At 41.6% G+C, this 25,948-nt stretch overlaps 2 long non-coding RNA genes across 2 annotated transcripts in view; one reads left to right on the forward strand and one right to left on the reverse strand.

The window, feature by feature from the left end:
* Nucleotides 1–5,437, reverse strand: part of LOC103884365 — a 41,953-nt gene extending 36,516 nt beyond the window's left edge. The window contains exon 1 of the long non-coding RNA XR_646930.3: nt 5,331–5,437. This is a non-coding gene — a long non-coding RNA (uncharacterized LOC103884365). The remainder of the gene's footprint in view (nt 1–5,330) is intronic.
* Nucleotides 5,247–25,948, forward strand: part of LOC103884366 — a 28,001-nt gene continuing 7,299 nt past the window's right edge. The window contains exons 1-5 of the long non-coding RNA XR_646931.4: nt 5,247–5,333; nt 12,365–12,510; nt 14,325–14,425; nt 18,201–18,295; nt 19,609–19,763. This is a non-coding gene — a long non-coding RNA (uncharacterized LOC103884366). The remainder of the gene's footprint in view (nt 5,334–12,364; nt 12,511–14,324; nt 14,426–18,200; nt 18,296–19,608; nt 19,764–25,948) is intronic.

Here is a 25,948-nt window from a genome sequence, read left to right on the forward strand (position 1 = left end):
GATCACCTGAGATCAGGAGTTGGAGACCAGCCTGGCAAACATGGTGAAACCCTGTCTCACCAAAAATACAAAAATTAGCCAGGCATGGTGGCACACACCTGTAATCCCAGCTGCTTCGGTGGCTGAGGCAGGAGAATCGTTTGAACCCAGGAGGTGGAGGTTGCAGTGTGCAGAGACTGCACCACTGCACTCCAGCCTGGGCAACAAGAGGGAGGGAAGAGAAAGAAGAAAGAAAGAAAGGAGGAAAGGAAGGAAAGGAAGGAAAGGAAGGAAAAGAAGGAAAGAAGGAAAGAAAAAGAGAGAGAAAGAAAAGAAAGAACAAGCTGGGCATGGTGACTCACGCCTGTAATCCCAGCACTTTGGGAGGCCAAGGCCGACGGATCTTTTGAGTCCAGGAGTTCAAGACCAGCCTGGGCCACATGATGAAACCTAGTCTCTACAAAAAAATACAAAAATTAGCCAGGCATGGTGGCATGTGCCTGTATTCTCAGCTGCTCAGGAGACTGAGGTAGCAGGATAGCTTGATTCTGAGAAGTCAAGGCTGCAGTGAGCCGAGGTTGCGCTACTGCACTCCAGCCAAAAAGAACAAAATTAGCAGAGCATGGCAGCCCATGTCTGTACTCCCAGCTACTCAGAAGGTGAAGGCAGGAAGATCACTTTGGCCTCCCAAAGGAAGACCAAAGTTGGAGGCTGCAGTCAGCTATGATCCCACCACTGCACTCTAGCCTGGAAAACAGAGTAAGACTCAGTCTCAAAAGAAAGATTTCAGGCCGAGTAGCAGTGGCTCAAGCCGCAATCCCAGCACTTTGGGAGGCGAGATGGGCGGATCATGAGGTCAGGAGGTCGAGACCATCCTGGCCTAACATGAGTGAAACCCGTCTCTACTAAAAATACAAAAACTAGCCAGGTGGCAGAGCCTGTAGTCCCAGTTACTCCTCGGGAGGCTGAGGCAGGAGAATGGCGTGAACCCGGGAGGTGGAGCTTGCAGTGAGCTGAGATCCGGCCACTACACTCCAGCCCGGGCGACAGAGCGAGACTCCGTCTCAAAAAATTTCAGAAAAATGTATATAAAATGCACAAAAATGCAAAGACAAATGTAAATTAGATTATTCCAGTGGTTCTTTTATTGGATGGTAAAAATAGACAGGCTTTTACTCTAGTATTGTTTAATTTTTTTTTTTTTTTTCCCCCGAGACAGGGTCTCACTCTATTGCCTACACTGGAGTGCAGTGGTGCGATCAGGACTCACTGCAGCCTTGACTTCTCAGACTCAAACAATTCTCCCAATTCAGCCTCCCAAGTAGCTGGGACCACAGGTGTGTACCACCATGTCCAGCTAATTTTTGTATTTTTTGTAGCGATGGGGTTTCACCACGTTGCCCAGGCTGGTCTTGAACTCCTGGGCTAAGGTGGTTCTCCCACCTGGGCCTCCCAAAGTGCTCGGATTACAGGCTTCAGCCACTGTGCCTGGCCTGAATTTTTACAGTGATCATGTACTTAAAGAAAAAAAATTATAAAAATGTTCCATTTTTAAGAACAATAAGTTAAAAAAAACAGTCCTTTATGAGAGAACTTCAATACTTAATAAGACACATCTTGAATTAGTGAGTGCTTGAAAGTCTCCAACTGACAAAATACTTACAAACTCTCTAGTGACCTAAGAAGTCAGATGACTAAAAAATTAGTGGCTCTTCCTTCTGGGAAGCTAACCTCTAAAAACCAATGATAATCCAGGCACAGTGGTTCCTGCAGGTAATCCCAGCACTTTCAGAGGCTGAGGGGGTCGGATCACTTAAGGTCAGGGGTTCGAGACCAGCCTGACCAACATGGTGAAATCCTGTCTCTACTAAAAATACAAAATTAGCCAGGTGTGGTGGTACACACTTGTAATCCCAGCTACTCAGGAGGCTGATGCAGGAGAATCACTTTAACCCAGGAGGCAGAGGTTGCAGTGAGCCAAGATCATGATACTGCACTCCAGCCTGGGCAACAGAGTAAGACTCTGCTCATAAATAAATAAATAAATAAATAAATAAATAAATAAATAAGCAATGATAGTAGTATTCACCAAAGTAGTGATGAGTCTAAAAGCATGTTGTGAAAGAAATTAACAACGGTGAAATGTCCCATTTCACCTTCCCAGGATCCTAGCTTCTCACCACTCTTTCTGGTGCATCCTCAAGATTTTATCAAACTATCAAGGGAAAGGTAGAAATGTCTGTGATATTTTATATCACGTGCCGTGGTTTTCATTCTCAGTTATTCTCTTTGGCACAAAAATGGAGAACGAAGAAAATGGAGGAGGAGGAAGGAGAGATGGAGGAAGAAGAGGGTAAGACAGAAAAACTTCTCATTCTAAAAAGTTTCAAAATGATTTTGGGAACTCTCTGAAAACAGAGTATATGGGGAAAAAATGTTTCAGACAACCAATGTTCATGGCATAAATTGGGAGGATGCCTAGGGTGGTCAGAGATTCCCTACCTAGACTTGCTGGAATGTCCACTGTTAAAGAAGGACAGAATGAGAATGAAGCACTCCAACTAGGTAGAGTCCTCTCTAGGAAGGGAGGGGTGATGGAGTGTGGTGATGAGAAGACTCCCGGTAAATTGGGGATCCCAGGGCTTGCTTTCCAAATGAGGTAAGATCTAAAAGCCGCTCCCCACATGACAGCAGTGACACAGCACCACAGGAGAGCGCGACAGGAGGGCATGTTGTGACACAACCTCTGGAGCCTCCTGCAGCCTCAGAATGACATGTGGGAGCAGTGAGAATTTTTCTTCACCCCCAAGAGGACCATAAAAGTGGCTAAAAGAGAACCAGAGCACCTAAAGGGACCTTGAGATTCCAAGTGGAGTGTGTGACTGGTGATCAGAGACAGACAGAAAAAAAACATTAGCCACAGATGCCACCTTAGAGGGACGAAGGTCACTCATCGGAAGACCTTCCCCTCCACCAAGTTTCCCACCCTCAGAGATGCCACCCCCTGAGGAAAGAAGGAAAGGGAGAAATCCTGAGTTAAGTGAGGAAACCTGGCATTGACTAGAGTAAGCCTTGGCTACCAGGTAGAATACAGCATACAGGAAACATACAGGAAGAAAAGAAAGCACAAGAGACAGTATGCAATTGGAGGGGAGGATTAAAGGCTTAAAATGACTGCTGTGCTGAAAGCTCACCAGGGAGAAGGGGCTCAAAAAAGATTTGTGGTGAGGTTTACTCGGCTTGTTTTTACTGTAAGCAAGACTCTGGGGTAAGCAAAAGCATTACTCCAGAGTTAACAAATTTCCTCTCCCCGGGTATAAGTAATGAGACCAGGGCTTTTAATCAGTTACCCTGCCTGTAACACAGACACACTTACCAAGCTGATAAGACACACTGATTGGAGAATTCCATATATAGGATACATGATTCAACAAGGCATTTTTCTCAGGAGCTATAGTGCAGAGCAGTTTTGCTCCTTCCTTGTCAAATCCAATTTGATTACACTGTGTTAAAGGAAACGGAATTGACTACCTGCCTTCACTGCCTGCCAGGCACTCAGAAGGATATTGATTATCATTCTTTAAGGTTACACCATTGGGTTCAGGTGCAGTGACACACCTGTAATCCCAGCACTTTGGGAGGCCAAGGAGAGTAGATCACTTGAGGTGGAGAGTTCAAGACCAATCTGGCCAACATGGTGAAACCCCATCTCTACTAAAAGTACAAAAATTAGTCAGGTGTGGTGGCACACACCTGTGGTCCCAGCTACTCAGGACGCTGAAGTGGCAGGATCGCTTGAACCCAGGAGGTGGAGCTTGCAGTGAGCCGTGATCATGCCACTGCACTGTAGCCTGAGCCACAGAGTGAGACCCTGTCTCCACAAAAAAAAAAAAAAAAAGGTTACGCCATTGGGAGCAAGAAAGTAATGCGTACTTGTCACAAACTATTGCAATTGCGTAACTACTGTATGCTAATATTTTTGCATAATTACTTCATTTAAACTTGACAATTACCCCCATTTTATGAACTAGGAAACGGACTCTCAGAAAGATTAAGTTACATAAACGCATAGAGTACATGGGCAATGCCCAAATATGAATCTAAGTTTGTCTGACTTCAAAGGCAAACTCTTTTTCCACTCTATCATAATACCTTGGTGATGAAAATATATAAGGTCACACTTTTAAAAAATTCTTGTCAAGGCACCCAAGGTCTAAGACAACAAAAGTCATGCTACCACTCCTTCCACTCTACCCTCCTACCCATTCTCTTATACACCTTTTCTCTGCCACACTCATTCCCCAAACCCACCTGCCTTCTTTCAAGCCTTTACAGAAGCTATTCCCTCTGCCTAGACTCTCCTGTCTTTCTTTCCTCCCCACTCAGAGAATGCCAATCCACCCTCTAAGTCAGGGACTTTGAAAGCTTTGCTAGCTCTCCACCCAGCTTCTGCAGCTTTGTTCATCTTTCCCTGATAGCACACACGTATCACTTGAGACTGGCGTTTGTCCTCATGTGCCTCTGTAACCACTACTAGAATATGAACTCAACTTCAATATCGGAGCCGACCTATTTGCATACCCAGGAATCTAAGGCAGTTAGCGCACAGCCGGAGTTCAATAAATGCTTGGATTAATGAATGAACTTTATTTAAAATCAAGGTCTATATTTCACATGCTCTAGATTGTGAATGAATCATAAGGAGGTAAACACTATAAAGTACACTGGCGCTCGACAAATGATTTTTTTTTTTTGTTTTTTTTGAGACGGAGTCTCGCTCTGTCGCCCAGGCTGGAATGCAGTGGTGCGATCTCGGCTCACTGCAAGCTCCGCCTCCCAGGTTCATGCCATTCTCCTGCCTCAGCCTCCCGAGTAGCTGGGACTACAGGTGCCCGCTACCACGCCCGGCTAATTTTTTGTATTTTTAGTAGAGACAGGGTTTCACCGTGTTAGCCAGGATGGTCTCGATCTGCTGACCTTGTGATCCGCCCGTCTCGGCCTCCCAAAGTGCTGGGATTTCAGGCGTGAGCCACCGCGCCCGGCCGACAAATGATTTTAAGGAGAAAGGCTACCACCTAAAGCTGGTTTCTCCAGAGATCCGGTCCGTGTCCGGTCAAACGCGCCACTCGGGCTCGAGACGGCCCCGCCTCTCTCCCTGCCAATCAGTCCCTCTTCGCGCCTGCGCACGCACCGCCCACTCCCGAAGCCCCGCCCCTCTCACCGCCCCGAGCCGAACGTTTAGGTCCAGAGGAGCCTTTCAGTCACTACCCGCCCGCTATGACGATCATCTACAGCTGCATTGCTAATGGCCGAGCGGTCCTAGCACAGCTGACCTGACTGGAGGGTCTTACCAGGTACTTCCGGATCGACGCCTCCGCCCCCGCGGGTTCCGCCCCTCGAGGGTGATGCCCCCTGAGCCCGCCCCTAAGGACGCGGCGCCGCTAGATGGTGCGGAACCGGCTCGGAGGACTCAAGCTCCCCCCGCCGCGAGAGACCCCGCCCCCGCGAGACCCCGCCCCCGCGAGAGGCTGGCGTCCCCGCGGCGGCCGCACGTGCGCCACCTAGGGTCAGAGCTGGCGCTGCACGTGCTGGGTTTGGCGGCTTTTTGAATCCAGGTTCAACGTTGATAGACCTTAAAATTTTTCTTTCTCCTGCGGAGAAATGACCTGCAGTTCAGCACACATTTATTGAACATATTTCTGTTGCAAATTCCCAGAGTAAAGAATATCAGGGATTCAGCAGTTAACATGAGCCTGGCGTTGTCCCTTTATATCCAAGGGCTATAGACAATTGTCCTAGAGTGTAGAAAGTATTTCAACGGAGGTAGGTTGCGATTGTTCCTGTAGCATTAAGATGGGTGCTTGGCTTATAAACTTCGTAAAAATTAGTTCTAGCCTGGCACAGGAAAGAGGAATGAGAACTCCGTGCAAAGGAAAGTACGTGGTGTGTTTGGGGATTCCCATGAACCTCAGTGTGGCTGGAGATAAGGCCAGGAAAGTGAGCGGAAGACAGCAAATGAAGGGTCCTACATACAGCTCTTTTCTCATCCCAGAGAACCTGGGGAGCAACTGAGATTTATAAACAGAGGAATAGTAAGATCTGATTTACCTTCTGGTAAGTTTGGTCTGGTTACAATATGGAAGGTAGGTTGGGAGGGTGACATCCATTTAGAATGGTATTGTTGTAGTTTATAGCAAGAGATGTATGGGCCTTCACTAAGACAATGATGGTGCAAATGGAAAGGAGGGGCAGATCCTAAGGAGACTTTCTTTTTTTTTTTGAGACGGAGTTTCACTCTTGTTGCTCAGGCTGGAGTGCAATGGTGCAATCTCAGCTCACTGCAACCTCCGCCTCCCGGGCTCAAGCAATTCACTTGTCTCCGCCTCCCAAGTAGCTAGGATTACAGGCATGAGCCACCACACCCAACTAATTTTGTATTTTTACAAAATTACAAAGAGGCGGGGTTTCTCCATGTTGGTCAGGCTGGTCTAGAACTCCTCACCTCAGGTGATCTGCCTGCCTTGGCCTTCCAAAGTGCTGCGATTACAGGCATGAGCCACCGAGCCCGGTCCCTAAGGAGACTTTCTAAACTTCATTCTCAGGAGTTGATAACAGGTTGAATATGTCATATGCTGTACAAGGTAATGCATATAGTCTCAGAATTTTTTCGTAGATGGCATTGAACTACAAAGAGAACGTAGAAAGAGGAGCGAAATGGTGGGAGGGAATGTATGGGGAAAAGAATAGAGTTTGGAAAATGTTGAATTTTGTTGCCTGTTAAAAATGGCCAATCTATTTGTGTATTTTTCCACCTGTTTCCCAAAGGTTTTAAGTCAGAAAAATGTCTAGTAGGTAATGAATATATTGCTCTAGCACTCAGAGAATCAAGACTGACCATTAAAAGGAGTAGAAATAAGTAAGACTGCCCAAGAAATGTATAGAAAGTGAGAAAAGAGGAGGACCAGAAGGCAGAACATAGTTTAAGAAGAGAATAGAGAGATGGGTCACCAGATGTGAGCTGTGGTGTCCTACAAGCTAAAAGAAGAAATTTACAAGAATTTCTCCTGGCCGGGCGCGGTGGCTCAAGCCTGTAATCCCAGCACTTTGGGAGGCCGAGATGGGCGGATCACGAGGTCACGAGATCGAGACCATCCTGGCTAACACTGTGAAACCCCGTCTCTACTAAAAAATACAAAAAACTAGCCGGGCGAGGTGGCGGGCGCCTGTAGTCCCAGCTACTCCGGAGGCTGAGGCAGGAGAATGGCGTAAACCTGGGAGGCGGAGCTTGCAGTGAGCCGAGATCCGGCCACTGCACTCCAGCCTGGGCGACTGAGCAAGACTCCGTCTCAAAAAAAAAAAAAAGAATTTCTCCTATCCCCAGTAAGTTGAGCATGTCCCTAATAAGTTCATGTCTAGTCCAGTCAACACCTTGAGCAAGAACTAAAAGGTGTTCATTGGACTCTACAATGGGAAGATGATTGGTGATTGTACTGTAAGCAGTTTGGGAGAAGAGCAGAGGCAGAAGCCCAGTAGCTTTAGGCTAATTGAGTGAGAGATAGGAAAGTAGGGAGAATTAGGTTAGACTGTTCCTTCAAAAATTACAAAAGGAATAAGATGGAGTGAAAGCTAGATGCAGCATGATCCAGGAAGGCACCTCATTTTTTTAATATAAGGAAAACTTTCACATGTATGTTAAGCTAATGGAAAGAAAAGGTTGAAGATGTAAGAGACAAGGGGGCTATTGGTGGAGTAAGGCTTGAAGGGGCACAAAAGGATGGAATCCAATTTGGCAGTAGAGATGTGAGCCTTGGATTCGGGGAATACCCTCTTTCTCTTCAGGAAAGGAGAATGTGGATATAGACATATGACTCAGTCTCCTCCTGGGTCTCTCTTCTTTACCAATCCCTTACATGCCATGTTCCTTAAGGTTCTCGTTGTAGTCCTCTTTTAACTTGACACACTCATTCACATCCATAGACACCTTTCTTCTGATTACAGCCAAACCCACTTCCAAAGTTCTCTCTCTCCTGAGTTAGATTGCCTAATAGAACATGTCATGTCCAGAACTAAATTAATTGTCTTTCCTAACACATTCCTCCTCGCATACAGTCATGTACTGCCTAATGATGATTTGGTCAATGACAGGCCATATATATGAGAGTGGTCCCATAAGATTGTAATACCACATTTTTACTGTACCTGTTCTATGTTTATGACACTTATATACACAAATACCATTGTGTTCGAATTGCCTACAATATTCAGTGCAGTAACATACTGTATAGGTTTGTAGCCTAGGAGCAATAGGCAATACCATATAGCTTAGCTGTGTAGTAGGCTAGACCATCTAGGTTTGTGTAAGTGAACTCTATGATGTTTGCACACAAGCAAATCGGCTAATGACTCATTTCTCAGAACGTATCTCCATAGTTAAGTGACACATGACTGGATTTCTGATCTTGCTTAGTAGCTCTACTGAGCTATTCAAGCTGGAAACTGGGAGTCACCTCCACTTGTTTCCCTTCTTCCCCTTCATATCTGTTCATTCATCACCCAGTTCTATCCGTTTTGTATCTCCTGAGTATATCTCAAATCTATCTCCTTGTTTCTGAACTATGTCTTCATCCCAGCCCTTCTCACCAGGCTTATTGAAAATGCCTCCTAACTAATCTCCCAGACTTCAGCCTTGTCCTACTAAAAAACAACTTCCACACTGCTGCTCCAGTGATAGTTCCTAAAAGCAAATAGGATCATATCACTCCCCTGCTTAAAATAATTTGGTGGCTACTGGTTACATTACCCACACACCTTAGCCTGGCACTCAAGACCCTCTCTGATTATCTCCCTCCTTTCCCCACATAGCCATGTGCTCCAACTATCCCGAACTTCATGCCATTCTCCAATCTCACCATGGTCTCCCTTTACATCTCCTGTTCCCTCTACCTGGAAATTACTTTTCTCCACTTTGGGGCAGTATAACATCTATACTTTGAGACTCTTAGGTTTTTCTCCTTGAAGCCTCCTCTACACACAGGTTAATTTACATTCCTCTACCAAACTACTTACCGCGCTGATTTAGAATCTTCTTTTACTTGTCTGTCTCTGCCATCGAACTCAAGGACAGGGACAGTCTTCATCTCTGTCTTTCCAGTGTACAATGCCTAATACATAATAGGCAGTAAGTTCTCAGTAAATGTTTGTTTAATTTGTTAATTAAGAAAGGAAAGAGAAAACTAAAATCTTTCGTAAGTCCCAAGTGGCCTCCCTTGGTGAAGCATACAGGAAGGGAAGAAAGTAGAGGGATAGGGCAGTATATAATTGGAAGAGCAAAGGCCTGGAATGCCTGCTGTGCAGAAAGCTGACAAGGGACGGGAAAAAGAATAGCAAGGAGCTTCAAGGAATAGTTCAGGTTAAAAGGAAAGAAAAAAGTATCACGTCTTCCCTCAATGCCAAGGATATAAAAATTTTTATATGCATTTGAAAAATATGAGTACCAAAGTTTTTATATCCTTGGCATTGAGGGAAGACGTGATACTTTTTTCTTTCCTTTTAACCTGAACTATTCCTTGAAGCTCCTTGCTATTATAGAATCCTGGCACTGAACAGGATCCTGGGGATCATCTGTCCAATCTCTTCATTCTTCCCACGGGTAAACAGACCCAGACAAGTCACTAAGTCATGCAACACATTAATTCTAGAAACACAACTAGAACCCACTTTGCCATTCATTTTACCGCCTCATATTGCCATTTGTTTTGTTTCAGATTTTGCTAAGATACCAATGTTTACACTATACACTAAAAGAGGCACTTGGGGGGAAACATGGGGATATGTTGCATTGCTAATAACTGAGAGTTTGTGTGTCCCTTTAATTTTTCAAGTTTTTTAGGAAGTCCTTTCCTAGAAAATATCACCAGGACTTTTCAGGCAATATCAAGAGTTTCAGGTTTTACTTTCTACCATTAATAATAACTTTTACCCTTCCATAAAAGTTTTTATTTCATGTTATTTTGTGAAAATGGAAAAGTTAATTGGGATTATGGCCATTTAAGGCTTCTTGGATAACTTTCAGATTTCTTTCACATTTCTAAAGTAAATTAATGGGACTTCATATAATTGACTATATTTAAGGTATTCTGCATAGTCATAGTATCTTGCAAATTTTTCCCCAAAGAATGAGCCTTATAAGAAACAGGTATGAGAGTTCTTAGCAATTGTTTGTTTTTTAGAAAGAGATCAGTGAACAATAGTGAATAAAAATTTTTATCTTAAAAAATAAGGTAAGAGGACTGCTTAGGGTATTCAGAAAATAAAAGCTGAATATCCTTAACTATTAACATTTTATTTATAGTTTCAGTAGCTAGTGGTTACTGAAAAGATGTTTGATTAGATAGTGCTTCCCAGTCTTGAAACCATGTATAAGGTATGATTGTAAAAATAAGATTATGGATCCAGATGGCCTGAAGCAACTGCAGTATCACAAAAGAAGTGAAAATGGGGCTGGGCGCGGTGGCCTGTAATCCCAGCACTTTGGGAGGCCAAGGTGGGCGGATCACAAGGTCAGGAGATCAAGACCATCCTGGCTAACACGGTGAAACCCCATCTCTACTAAAAATACAAAAAATTAGCCGGGCGTGGGACGGGCGCCTGTAGTCCCAGCTACTCGGGAGGCTGAGGCAGGCGAATGGCGTGAACCCGGGAGGCGGAGCTTGCAGTGAGCCGAGATCGTGCCACTGCATTCCAGCCTGGGCGACAGAGCAAGACTCCGTCTCAAAAAAAATAAAATAAGATTATGTAGTGCAACCTATATTTGCACACATACATGTATATATTATATGTATATTTATATGGTTTTAATATTTTTCTTCATTCATATGAATATTTCAGGATCACTTGACTGTTGCCATGCATTATGAATCCCCACTCATTAGTTCTCCTAGTGAACTGGTTTTCCTTAATAAACTAATTAGAACATTGGTAAATTTAGGAGAAGAATAACGAAAGACTCTACAATCTTCTGCAAAGTAAATGCTGACAATTTATTTTTAGGAAGCAGTGGCAAAAGTGCTTAGATTAGCGCTTCTTAGAGCTGAACCAAAGACCATAATTTAAATGGGAAGATAAGGTAATTTCTAATACAAATCTGTTTTTGAACAATTACCAGAAAATAATTCCGACAATGACGTAAATACTAGTTACACATACTCTTGACTGAACCCTCAGAAAGGAGAACTTCTGTATGTAAAAGTATAAAATCATGAATGGGGATGATAAACACTAAATTCAGATAGTGTTTACCTCTTCAAATGGAAAAGAGAAAATAAATTTGAGGAAGGGTATAAAGGGGATATATTAACTGTATCTGTAACTGGTCTAGCACTTTTAGACGTGTCTAAAAGTGTTCTTGTTATCTTATTCTCCATTCTTTTGGGTATACCCAAAACATCTCATTAATAAAAAAGGAAACATCTACCTTAAAATATCTTTAATAAGAACAAGAACAGTGGCGGCTGGGCATGGTGGCTCACACCTGTAATCCCAAAACTTTGGGAGGCTGAGGCGGGCGGATCCCTTAAGCCCAGGAGTTTCAGACAAACCTAGGCACCGTGGTGAAACCCCGTCTCTACAAAAAAATTAGCTGTGTGTGGTGGCAAGCACCTGTATAGTCCCAGCTACTGAGAAAGCTGAGGTGGGAGGATCGACTGTGCTAGGGAGGTCGAGGCTACAGTGAGCTGTGATCGCACCACTGCACTCCAGCCTGGGCAATTGAGCAAGACCTTGTCTCAAAACAAAACAAAACAACAACAACAAAACAGTGGACATCACTCTTAAGCTTCATTTAGGACATTACATGGTATGGCCTAAATCAGTCTTGAAAACAGTTGCTAGTAAAGGAAGAAGTGAGGGAAAAGAAAGCTTCTATTATTTTAAGACACTTCATTTTTATAGAGTAGGTTTGTTTTAACCTTTCTATCGTAAGTAAAACAGAGATACAAAGAAATCACATCTAATGAATGTGAAGCTTTGTGAAGTGTTGCAAGGGACTCTCCCCAGCAGCAGTTATCACCTAGGCCAAAGAAAACAGAATACTGCCAGCCACCCCTACCGTATGTCCTGTCCCATTCACTGCTTCCTCTGTGCCCGCAAAATGAAACACCATCCCTGCAAAATCAAGCAGCATCCCTGCCAAATCAAACAGCATCCCTGCCAAATCAAACAGCATCCCAGCTTCCATAGTAGTCATTTCCCTGTTTTTTTCATTGTGTCAGCACCCAAATACACATCCTCAGATGAGAGCCCAATCCTGCCCATTTTTTAATTTGATATCCTTAAATCTCTTTAAATCCACTTATTCCCCCTCCATTTCTTTTTTTCCCCCTTGCAGTTTATTGTCGAAGAACTGACAGAGTTTCCCACAGTGTAGGTTTGCTGATTGCATATGCAAAATTCAGTTCACCGTTTACCAAGTAGCCAACCCAGAGGCTCAACCCCTTCAGCAGGACTATAATACAAGTATTTTTCCATCAAATGGTATGTGGTATCTGATTATAACTCCTTTTGAGATGTTAGCAGCTATTGATACTCATTGCTAGGCCCAAGATCCACTAATTTATAAGGGATTGCAAAATGGTAATAATCTAGTTTTGTCTTCATGGACAAAATTAGCTGAAATGATTTTAAAAAGAGATACTTTCCTCATTTGCTGTTTGCTTATCTATGTTCTACATTCTAATTTGAATCTTTGGAAGACCTTTTTTCCTGAACTCCAGACTTGTATACCCACTTGTTCCACTCTGCTTGAATGTCTAATTAAAGTACCTCTGACCGGGCGCGGTGGCTCACGCCTGTAATCCCAGCACTTTGGGAGGCCGAGAAGGGTGGATCACCTGAGGTCGGCAGTTCAAGACCAGCCTGACCAACATGGAGAAACCCCGTCTCTACTAAAAATACAAAATTAGCCAGGCATGGTGGCACATGCCTGTAATCCCAGCTACTCGGGAGGCTGAGGCACGAGAATCGCTTGAACCCGGGAGGCGGAGGTTGCGGTGAGCTGAGATCGCGCCACTGCACTCCAGCCTGGGCAAAAAAGAGCGAAACTCGGTCTCAAAAAAAAATAAAATAAAATAAAGTACCTCAAACATGTCCAAAGTTAAGCCCCTTCCAGAAGTCTTCCACATATCACTTTTCCAGTTCCTCAGGCTTAAAACCTATATTATTCTTGACTCTTGTCTCTTTTACAATGAAATCCAATCCATGGGCAAATCCCATTGCCTTTCCTCTTCAAATAGTAACCAAGCCGCCATCATCTCCTGCCTTGATCACTCAAAACAAAGACATCTTTCTCGTTTTGTTTTTGATTTCTAATGGTTACTTTTTTCCTTTTTTTGAGACGGAGTCTTGCTCTATCACCAGGTTGGAGTGCAGTGGCGCAATCTTGGCTCACCACAACCTCCACCTCCCGGGTTCAAGTGATTCTCCTGCCTCAGCCTCCCGAGTAGCTGGGATTACAGGCGTGCGCCACCATGCCCAGCCAATTTTTGTATTTTTGGTAGAGACAGGGTTTCACCATGTTGGCCAGGATGGTCTTCATCTCTTGACCCCATGTTCCACCCGTCTCGGCCTCCCAAAGTGCTGGGATTACAGGCATAACCCACCGCGCCCAGCCCTCATGGTTACTTTTTTTTAAAGTTTGAGTAATAACATTTTAATTACGCAAAACATGTATACAGTTCCAAAGTCAAATCTACAAAACAGTTCCTTCGAGAAGTCTAATTTTCATTCTGTTCCTCTCCTTACGACTCTTTCCCCCTAAGTAGGTAACCATTTTGAACAAGTTTTTGGTTTATCTTTTTTTCTTTTCTTTTTTCCTATAAGAAATACATTCTACAAGAATACATTAGCTGGGTATTGTGGTGCACACCTGTAGTCCCAGCTACTTGGCAGGCCGAGTTGAGAGGATGGCTTAAGCCAAGGAGCCGGAGGTTGCAGTGAGCAGAGATTACACCATTGCACTCCAGGCTGGGTGACAGAGCCAGACCCTGTCTCAAAAAAAAAAAAAAAAAAAAAAAAAAAAAAAAGAACACAATATAGAGTACATACAGTAGCCCTCCCTTATCTGAGGGGGATACATTCCAAGACCCGCAGTCTTGTGGACACCTGAAACCACAGATGGTACCAAACCCTATAATAGATACTGTGTTTTTATACATATATATCTGTGATAATATTTAATTTATAAATTAGGTGTAAGAAATTAACAATAACTAATAATAAAATAGAGCAATTATAACAATATTCTATAACAAAAGTTATGTAAATGTCGTCTTTCTTTCTCTCTCTCACAGAATATCTCATTGCATTTTACTCACCTATTTTTGGACTGCGGTTGACCATGAGTAACAGAAACCTCAGAAAGTGAAGCCACAAATAAGAGAGACTACTTTATGTACATTTGAACTTCCCTTATGGTAGCATAGGATGTAGTAGATAAATGATAGCACATCGTGCACACTTTTCTCCACTTGGCTTTTGTCAATTATGATATATCCTGAACATCAGATATTCAATTGTTTTTAACTTATAGATGCTTTCTGACTATTACTCATAGTATTAATAACATACTAAGCATAAGTTTAAAATATCTCTTTTTCACATGCAGTATCACCTTACTTCAAATTACATATGTAACTTTCAGATAGATGGTACAATTGGCAACTCTTTTTCAGCAGACTCCACCAAATTTTTAAACAAAAATGCTTTCTAGGTGGAGATTATGTGTATCAATCAATATCATCATTAAAAACATTTGTAGCATATTGTATTCATGATATGATGTGAAGGATTTATACTGAAAGGGCTCATATGTTAAATTTTCTGCCTCTAAAATTATCTTTTCTGCCTGTTTCTGAGTTTCCTCATTCTCATATATATTCAATTTAGCATTTGACCATGTCTGTTGCCTGTTAAATGTTTAGAGATAGTATTCAAAAAGACTAAAGTCTAGGCACCAAGCAACTATTTTTGTTGCATATTCCTGCATTTTCTGGATTGTTGGACAATAAAGGATGGAGGCACTTTCCAAGGGGATTCTGGCCCCTGCTGTGGGATTCCGAGAAGGTAGAAAGGTCTAGATGGTTGAGTGGTCATGCTAAGGTTCATTTTAACATACTGTGGTTCACTTTAACATTCATTCCTCCCTCCCCGACTCATCCTGTTCTCCAGAATGTTTGGTATTTGCAGTTTACAAATTTTTAATTCTAATCTATAGAAAACCAAGATGTACCAAAATTAAATGTCTACCTAAAATATAGGCATAGTAAAAATCAATGAACATAGCATTTTCTGTGTTTGTTTTTGTTTTATGAAACGGAGTCCCACACTTTCGCCTGGGCTGGAGTGCAATGGCATGATCTTGGCTCACTGCAACCTCCGCTTCCTGGGTTCAAGCGATTCTTCTGCCTCAGCCTCCCAAGTAGCTGGGATTACAGGTGCCCGCCACCATGCCCAGCTAATTTTTTGTATTTTTAGTAGAGACAGGGTTTCACTATGTTGCCCAGGCTGGTTTCGAACTCCTGACCTCGTGATCCACCCAGGTCGGCCTCCCAAAGTGCTGGGATTACAGGTATGAGCCACCGCACCTGGCCGAACATAGCATTTTCTGTTTAGTTAGAATCTTGATTCCGTCTTAGAATGTGAGTGACTTCAAATATAGATATATATAGGCCAGGCGTGGTGGCTCACACCTGTAATCCCAGCACTTTGGGAGGCCATGGGAGGCAGATCACTTGAGGCCAGGAGTTTGAGCCAGCCTGGCCAACATAGTGAAACCCCGTCTCTACTAAAAATACAAAAATTAACTAGGCATGGTGACGCGTGCCTGTAATCCCAACTACTCAGGAGGCTGAGGTAGGAGAATAGCTTGAACCCGGGAGGCAGGGGTTACAGTGAGCTGAGATCACATCACTGCACTCCAGCCTGGGCAACAGAGTGAGACTCCATCTCAAAAAATAAAATATATATATATACACACACCAAATTGTTAGCTTTCTCTTTATTTTTATTGATGCAATTTTAAATACATATTTAAATTCTATAGACTTCACAACATAATTTACTTCAATTTTTCAAAAATATGAGAGCTCTTCTAATGATTATGTTTGTTTTTAGTTTTTGTTGTTGTTGTTTGAGACAGGGTCTCACTCTGTCGCCCAGGCTGGAGTACAGGGGCGTGATCATGGCTCACTGCAGTCTCAACCTCCTGGCTCAGTCAATCCTCCCACCTTACCCCCCCCGCCCCCCACCAAAAAGCTGGAAATACAGTGTGGCATGCACCACCAGGCCCGGCTAATTTTTTTGTATTTTTTTGTAGAAATGGGGTCTCGCTATGTTGCCCAGGCCAATGTTCAACTCCTGGGCTCAAGCAATCCTCCCACCTCAGCCTCCCAAAGTGCTGAGATTATAGGCATGAGCCACTGCACCCAACCAATTATTCTGATTATAAAAAGTTATCTATATAGTTCTTAATACCAGTAATGAAAGCTTGAAAAATGAAGTTAAATTCCCTGTGTGGGTACTTAACTTCTTTAAGAGTATCATGTTTTCTTTTCAAAGCTATGTTTACCATACTGTCTTTATTGATGGAATCACTTATGTATGTGCTACAGGCAATGCTTTGGATACTGTGACACCATCTGCATTTCTTAAAAATGTTAAGTAATTTTATTGTACTGTAAGGACTTTTTGAGTTACTGAAATTGTGAGGTCTCTGCTTTATAGTTTATTAGTAGTAGTGTGCTAACCAAAAGCAGCTCACTCACCTGCTGTCACCTGCTGTATGTAAAGCAGAGCCATTCATGACCTTCAGAGATTTCTTACCTGCATCCCTCATCTGGCTCGTGTTTCCATACTTTGCCTGACCCTAAAGTAAGATCATCCACTCAGATTTATTAGAACCTCTCCTTATATTTATTTTGTTTTAAAATTAAGAAAGAAATTAAGCTACTCTAGTATTTAATATACTTTTTCAATGGCACATGTACTTAATTTACAAAGTATATACAAGAGGAGGTAAGTGATCAAAAATCTTTGAGATCAGTAGTCTAAAGACACTTATGTTAAAGTATATATGTATCAATTAGAAGAGTTAATCAAAAAAATGTTTTTTAAATCAAGACATACCATCTCTAGGGAAAGTTTTAACTGACAATAGCCAGCATGTCTAAACTATGATAAACAGAGTACTTTTGTGTATGTATTTATGTAGATACATAAGATTTTATAAATATCTTAAAAGGTGATTAACCTCACTAGATATCACCTGCTGCTCACAGCATCCTGAGTTTGATCTCTGAGCAGAAGGAGAGGTCATGAAAGGCAGTCTTTCAGACAGACTAGAGCCAAACCATTGTTCTGGTAATTTTGTGGTCCAGATAGTGTGATTGTTTCTTATTTTAAAAAGTAAATGATACTAATCTTCAATTTTACTTATAAATATATAATTCAGGATAAATATTTTAGTAAAAAATATTAATGGGAAAATTAGTTAGCTGTACTATAGTTACCAATATAGTAGTTATTTGCCAGTCACACTCATGAATCATGCATATATTTTCTGTTTAATATATCTGCTTGCTTTAACCCAATTCAAACTAATATAGAGTTAAGGGCTATAAGGCCTAAATATTATAATTCACTCCACAATTATGCCTAGAAAATTACCAGAGTCTAGATGCTAAACACTGTTAGTCATTTAGCTTAATGTACTGTAATTTTTTTTCTTTTCTGTGTATTACGACAAAACATCCCAATTCTGTCACCTTTCCAAAACTAGGTGATACAACATTACTAACCATGTCATTTTTACCACTGCTTCTGAGAAATTCATTAAGTACTTCTATTAAGGCATTTATTTAGCATTGTTTCATTATTGTTGAAAGGATTTTGAGGGTATGGGTGAGAGGGGAAATGAAAGCACTATTTTAGAAATATCATAAAATCCCATCTTTACTTGTCTGCCAGAGGTAAACATCTGTTCTTCCCCTCAAGTCCTCAGATATATCAGGGAATAGCATCTGCAATCATACTGTATGAGATTCTAATCCGTACAACAGCAGCACATAAGACTGGGACAAACACAGTGTTTATGAATATACCATCTTTAAATGGAAAGGATGCCCTGCCACCAAAAAGCCAGAAATGATGTGGCTTCTTTTCTTTTTCAGGTTTCTACTAGACTTTGCTTCAAATGAATGTTTGTTCTATAATTCTCCAGTTAAAATGATCTATATAGGTTAAATATTTCCACTAATTTCCCCAGGTTAGTGATACTTTTACAAGAAATCCTTTGATGTCACAAGAATATTTTTCTCCTTCAAATGCATTTGCTGCAGATTTTCAGCAAGTGTTAGGAAAGTATATGGTATGTAACCTCAAACTGTACTCCTAAGTATTACCAATTTTACACCTGACAAATCAGTTAGCAATTATGAGTTAAGAGCTATAAAAATGAATAAGAAACTATAAAATGATAAGGAATGATATCCATGATATATTGATAAGCTAATAAAGCAACATAAAGGAAGAATTTTTGGCCAGGCGTGGTAGCTCACACCTGTAATCTCAGCACTTCGGGAGGCCAAGGCAGGCAGATCACTCGATATCAGGAGTTCAAGACCAGCCTGGCCAACATGGCAAAACCCCATCTCTACTAAAAATACAAAAAAAAATAAAAAATTAGCCAGGCGTCATGGTGCATACCTGTAATCCCAACTACTTGGGAGGCTGAGGCAGGAGAATCTCTTGAACCTAGGAAGCAGAGGTTGCAGTGAGCCAAGATTGTGCCACTGTACTCCAGCCTGGGCAACAGAGTGAGACTCCATCTCAAAAAAAAAAAAAAAACGGAAAGAATTTATGATATACTATTATTTATTTAATATTCATATATGCAACTATTTAAGAAAGAAGGAATAAGTACAAATACATTTTTTGTTTACTTACAGTTTTTTTAAGGGTAGGGAAAGGCAACCCAAAAACATTAAGTGGCTACCTATGTGAGGATGAGGGGGAAAAGAAATGACAAGAGTAGAAACTGGACCTCTCTTTCTTGCTGATGTTTTCTTATGGAAAAGAGAAAAAAGGAACTAGGTCCTTCTGTATGAAACTCATTTGGCAAATTTGACTGCAAAACCATGTAGATGTTTTACACAATTATAAAATATCACTTAATTCTAAAACTTTAAAGTAATCCCTACTAAGTGAAATAAGACAGCCACAAAAGAACAAATAGTGCCTGCTTCCACCTATATGTGATATGAAGAGTAGCCAAATTCACAGAGACAGAAAATAGAAGGGTGGTTGCCAGGGGATCCGGGGAGGGGAAAACAAGCAGTTCATGTTTAATGTGTACAGAGTTTCAGTTTGGGAAGAAGAAAAAAGTTCTTCAGACGGATGATGGTGATAGTTACACAAAATGTGAATGTACTTAATGCCACTGAACTGTATACTTAAAAATTGTCAATTGGAAGGATTTCCAGGATCATTGAAAAAAGAAAAAAATAGGAAAAATGGTTAAAATGGTAAAATTTTTGTTATGTATATTTTGTCATTATAGAATTTTATTCTAATTTTTAGGATAATCTCTAAAACAACGTGGAAAAAACAAACAACCTGCGTATTGAGTTAATGGCTTCAAAGACAGTGAAAATGTATTTCAAGTGGCTCTAAAACACAGTAATTTGATTATATATTCCTAGTGGGATTATACCCTAATAAAAAAAGAACTAAAAGTAAGTCTCAAGGCATTTAAAGAGTCACTTTATTATTAATAATATTGGTATTGCTATCCTAAAATTGGTTTTTATAGATATATTACTTTATATAATTGTTAATGTTGTTAACACTTAAGATTTTCAGAAAAAAAGAGTCGCAAATATAAAATCAAAGAAGTAAACTCCTAATCCCAAATTTTAATTGAAAATTAGGGCTGGGCATAGTGGCTCATGCCTGCAATCCCAACACTTTGGGAGGCCAAAGTGGGCACAGATGGCTTGAGCTCAGGAGTTCCAGACCAGCCTGGGCAACATGGTGAAACCCCGTCTCTACAAAAAAAAGAAAAAATATCTGGACATGGTGGTATGTACTTGTTGTCCCAGCTACTCAGGAGGCTGAGGTAGGAAGATGGCTTGAGCCCAGGAGGCGGAGGTTGCAGTAAGTTGAGATCAATCACACCATTGCATTCAAACCTGTGAGACAGAGCCAGATCCTGTCTCAAAAAAAAAAAAAAAAGTAAAGTAAATATTTAAAAATATTTAATTGAAAATATATCACATGATATATTTTCTCTTAAACAAAATTTCCTAGCCTGTCCACTGAAAAAGCCTAGAAACAATGACCAACCTCAACAGTAGTGAGCCACTTTAGTTTCTAGATTATAGTCTCTGAATACTTTTTTCCTTTAGCAATTTCCTTTCTTTCAGCACTTTCCTTCAGCACCCTCCCCTCAAAGAAATCAAGCCTGGTTCCAAATATGGGACAGGTAACATATAAGCCAGAAACATTTTGTCCTATCAAAAACAAAGTTGCATCAAAATCTGTGCTCATGTCAAAAGACTATAGGAGACAACTTGAAGAGGTTGCCTGTGGCCAGTGATAGAATTGTTTGAGCATCGAAAAGGACCCTAACTGCAGTGGATTTTAACACATCAAATATGTTAAACTCCATGAGTTCCTAGATACCACCAAAGAGGGAAAAATTTTTCATCAGTCAACTTTGATAAGTACTACTGATCCACCTCATTACTCTGAAAACTGATAAATAAAAGGAAGGAATCAAGCATTTATTCTAACATTCCTCTATGAATGATACCTCAAAGGAACCAGCAAGTTGATAGGGAAAAGTCATTTTTCTTTATGGAAGTATTCTAGCTAATAAATGATGAAGAGGTGACAAAATATCACCATTGTGGAGTCCCTAATGAAATAATGGACCTAGACAATCATCAATAACTGACAAAAAAATTAGGTAAAAACCTGATGAGGAACTTCATAACGGATGAAACAGGCTCAAAACACCTAAACCCACTAATTTTTCTTAAGCTCAAAATAGGAGAGACAGTAATGTGCTTCTTGATGCCACACAATGAACCTTACAAAGCACACATCTGAAATACATTTACCCAAAAATATCAAACCTGGATCTGACCAAGCCTTTAGCTCTAACTGCCAGGTTATAGGAAATAGAGAGATCTGCATTCACATTAAATGATACTGAAGTGATATAATCAGCAAAATTCAGAATATGAAAAACTCTACAAGACAAGTGACCTAGCTTCTTCAATAAATAAATTGCCAAGTGGAGAAAGTTAAGGAGAACCCATAGATTAAAAGAGACTTCCACCTGGGCAACATAGCGCTAATAATATTTTCTTTGTATACCTGGATTCTCCTGTGTTGGGTGCATATATATTTTAAATTGTTATATCCTCTTGCCAAATTGACCCTTTTATCATTATATAGTGACCTTATTGTATCTTTTTATAGTTTTTGTCTTGAAATCTATTTTGTCAGGCCAGGCACAGCGGCTCATGCCTGTCATCCCAGTACTTTGGGAGGCTGAAGCAGGCAGATCACAAGATCGAGAGATCGACACCATCCTGGCCAATACAGTAAAACCCTATCTCTACTAAAAATACAAAAATTAACTGGGCATGGTGGCACGTGCCTGTAGTCCCAGCTACTCGGGAGGCTGAGGCAGGAGAATCGCTTGAACCCGGGAGGCGGAGATTGCAGTGAACCAGTGAACTGAGATCGCACCACTGCGCTCCAGCCTGGTGACAGAGCAAGACTCCATCTCAAAAATAAATAAATAAATAAATAAATGCCAGGCACAGTGGCTCATGTCTGTAATCCCAGCACTTTGGGAGGCTGAGGAGGGGTGGATCACTAGGTCAGGAGATCGAGACCATCCAGGCTAACATGGTGAAACCCTGTCTCTACTAAAAATACAAAAAATTAGTTGGGCGTGGTGGCAGATGCCTGTAGTCCCAGCTACTCGGGAGGGTGAGGCAGGAGAATGGCATGAACCAGGAGGCAGAGCTTGCAGTGAGCCAGGATCACACCACTGTACTCTAGCCTGGGCGACAGAGCGAGACTCCATCTCAAAAAAATAAATAAAATCTATTCTGTCTGATATAAATATAGCTACTCCTGTCTTTTTTTTTTTTTTTTTTTTTTTGTTTCCAGTGGCATGAAATATCTTTTTGCATTCCTTTATTTTCAATCTGTGTGTGTCTTTATAGGTGAAGTGTGTTTCTAGCAGGCAACATATCAGTGGGTCTTGTTTTTTAATTGATTCAGCCAGTCTATGCCTTTATGTGCGTTTTTGGGGGGTTTTTTGTTTTTTGAGACAGTGTCACTCTGTTTCCCAGGCTGGAGTGCAGTGGCACTATCTCAGCTCACTGTAACCTCCACCTCCTGGGTTCCAGCAATTCTCATGCCTCAACCTCCCAAGTAGCTGCAAGTACAGACGCACATCACCATGCCCAGCTAATTTTTTGTATTTTTTTTTTAGTAGAGATGGGGTTTCACCATGTTGCCCAGGTTGGTCTCAAACTTCTGAGTCAGGCAATGCACCTGCCTCAGCCTCCCAAAGTGCTAGGATTACAGGCATAAGCCAATGCGCCTGGCCAACCATTCTATGTCTTTTGGTTGGAGAGTTTAGTTCATTTACATTCAGTGTTATTTTCTTGATAGGTAAGGACTTACTCTTCATTTTGTTTTTTGTTTTCTGGTTGTTTTGTGGTCTTCTCTTCCTTCTTTCCCTCCCATTTTCCTTTAGTGAAGTTGATTTTCTCTGGTGATATAATTTAGTTTCTTGTGTTTTATTTTTTATGTATCCACTGTATGTTTTTTTGGGGTTGAGGTTACCATGAGGCTTGCAAATAATATCTTATAACCCATTATTTTAACCTGATAATGAATTAATACTGTTTGCATAAACAGACAAGCAGAAAGAAAACTAATAAAAACTCTATGCCTTAACTTCATCCCCCCTGCTTTTTAACTTTTTGTTGTTTCTATTTTTATCTTATTGTACTGTCTATGTCTTGAAAAGTTGTTGCTGCTATCATTTTTTGTTGGTTCATCATTTAGTCTTTCTACTTAGGGTAAGAGTAGTTTACACACCACAGTTACAGTGTTCTCATATCCTGTGCTTTTCTGTGTATATGCTATTACCAGTGAGTTTTGTACCTTCAGGTGATTACTTAATGCAAATTAACATTGTTTTCTTTCTGATTGAAGTACTTCCTTTAGCATTTCTTATAGGAAAGGTCTGGTGTTAATGAAATCCCTCAGCTTCAGTTTGTCTGGGAAAGTCTTTATTTCCCTTTTATGTTTGAAAGACATTTTTGCCAGATACACTATTGTAGGGTTTTTTTCTTCAGCACTTTAAATGTGTCGTGGCACTCTCTCCTTGTTTATAAGGTTTCCACTGAAAGTCAGCTGCCAGATGTATTGGAGATCCATTGAATGTTGTTTCTTTTCTCTTGGTGCTTTTAGGATCCTTTCTTTATCCTAGACCTTTGGGAGACTGAATGTTAAATGCCTTGAGGTAGTCTTATTTGGGTTAAATCCTCTTTGGGTGTTCTATAATCTTCTTATATTTGAATACTGATATTTTTCTTTAAGTTTGGGAAGATATCTGTTATTATCCCTTTGAATAAACTTTTTACTCCTATCTCTCTCTCTACCTCCACTTTAAGGCCAATAACTCTTAGATTTGCTTTTTTTTTTTTTTTTTGAGACAGTCTCACTCTGTTACCCAGGCTAGAGTGCAGTGGCATGATCTCAGCTCACTGCAACCTCCGCTGCCCGGGTTCAAGAGATTCTCATGCCTCACCCTCCCAGATAGCTGGGATTACAGGCACGCACCACCACGCCTGGCTAATTTTTGTATTTTTAGTAGAGACAGGGTTCCACCATGTTGGCCAGGCTGGTCTCAAACTCCCGACCTTAGGTGATCCGCCCACCTCAGCCTCCCAAAGTGCTGGGATTAGAGGCATGAGCCACCGCATCTGGCCAGATTTGCCCTTCTGAGGCTATTTTTTAGATCTTATAGGCATGCTTCTTTCTTTTTTATTCTTTTTTCTCCTCTGTGTGTTTTCAAATAGCCTGTCTTCAAGCTCACTAATTCTTTTTCTACTTGATCTGTTCTGCTGTTAAGAGACTCTGATGTGGGCTGGGCACAGTGGTTCACACCTGTAATGCCAGCACTATGGGAGGCCAAGACGGGTGGATCACGAAGTCAGGAGATCAAGACCATCCTGGCTAACACGGTGAAACCCCATCTCTACTAAAAATACAAAAAAAATTAGCCGGGCATGGTGGCGGGCGTCTGTAGTCCCAGCTACTTGGGAGGCTGAGGCAGGAGAATGGCATGAACCCAGGAGGCGGAGCTTGCAGTGAGCCGAGATCACGCCACTGCACTCCAGCCTGGGAGACTGAGCAAGACTCCGTCTCAAAAAAAAAAAAAAAAAAAAGAGAGACTCTGATGCATTCTTCAGTATGTCAATTGCATTTTTCAGCTCCAGAATTTTTACTTGATTCTTTTTAATATTTCAGTCTCTTTATTAAATTTATCTGATAGAATTCTGAATTTCATTGAGTTTCCTCAAAACAGGCATGTTGCACTCTCTGTCTGAAAGGTCATATATCTCTATTTCTCCAGGATTGGTCCCTAATGCCTTCTTTAGTTCATTTGGTGAGGTCATGTTTTCCTGTATGGTCTTGATGCTGGATGTTTGTTGTTGTCTGGGCATTGAAGAGTTAAATATTTATTGTAGTCTTCTCAGTCTGAGCTTAGTTGTACCCATTCATCTTGGGAAGGCTTTCTAAATACTCAAAGGGACTTGGGTATTGTGATCTAAGTCTTTGGTCACTGCAGCCATATCTGCATTCAGGGGTACCCCAAAGCCAGTAACACTGTGGCTTTTGCAGACTCAGATAGGTACCCCCTTGATGGTCTTGTGTAAGATCCAGAAGAATTCTCTGGATTAACAGGCAGAGACTCTTGTTGTCTTTCTTTATTTTCTCCCAAATAGAGTCTCTCTGTGCTGAACTGCCTGGAGCTTGGGAGGAATGGTAATATAAGCACCCTGTGGCTACCACCACTAGGACTGCTCTGATTCAGACCTGAAGCCAGCACAGCACTAGGTCTCACCCAAGGCCCACTGCCTATGTTTGCTCAAGGCCCTAGAGCTCTACAATCAGCAGGTGGCAAAGTCAGATAGGCTTTTGTCCTTCCCTTCAGAGCTGCTAGTTCCCCCAGTGCCCTAGGCAGGTCTAGGGATGCCATCTAAGAGCCAGAGCCTGGAGTCAGAAACCTTAGGGATCTACCTGATGTTCTATTTCACTGTTGCTAAGCTGGCACCCAAGTCACAAGGCAGAGTCCTTCCCACTGTTCCCTCTCCTTTCCATAAGGAAAGGGGTCTCTCCCCATGGCCAGCACTTCCGCAAGCCCGTAGCGAGTTCTGCCTGGCTACTGCTGATACTCACACAAGGCCCAGAGGCTTTTCAGTCAGCTTATAGTCAATGTTGCCAGGCCACAGACTCTACTTTAAGGGCATTGGGCTCCCCTCTGGCCCAGGATAGGTCCAGAAATGCCATTCAAGAGTAAAGGCCTGGATTTAGGGATCCCAATAACCCACTTGGTGCCAAGCTGGTATCTAAGCTGCAAGATGAAGTCCCCTTTACTCTTTCATCACCTTTTTTCAAGCAGGAGGAGTCTCTTCCTGTAGCCAGCACAGCTGGGAATGTGCTAGGTCATAATTGAAGCCAGCACATCTCAAAGTCTCTCCAAGGCCCACAGCGTATAACACCTGGCTACTGCTGCTGCTTATTCAGGGCCCAAGGGCTCTTTAGTCAGTGGATGATGAATCCTACCAGGATTGGTTCTTTCCTTCAAGGCAGCAGG

Source organism: Papio anubis, chromosome 3 (genome assembly GCF_008728515.1).
Source record: "Papio anubis isolate 15944 chromosome 3, Panubis1.0, whole genome shotgun sequence".
Lineage (NCBI taxonomy): Eukaryota > Metazoa > Chordata > Mammalia > Primates > Cercopithecidae > Papio > Papio anubis.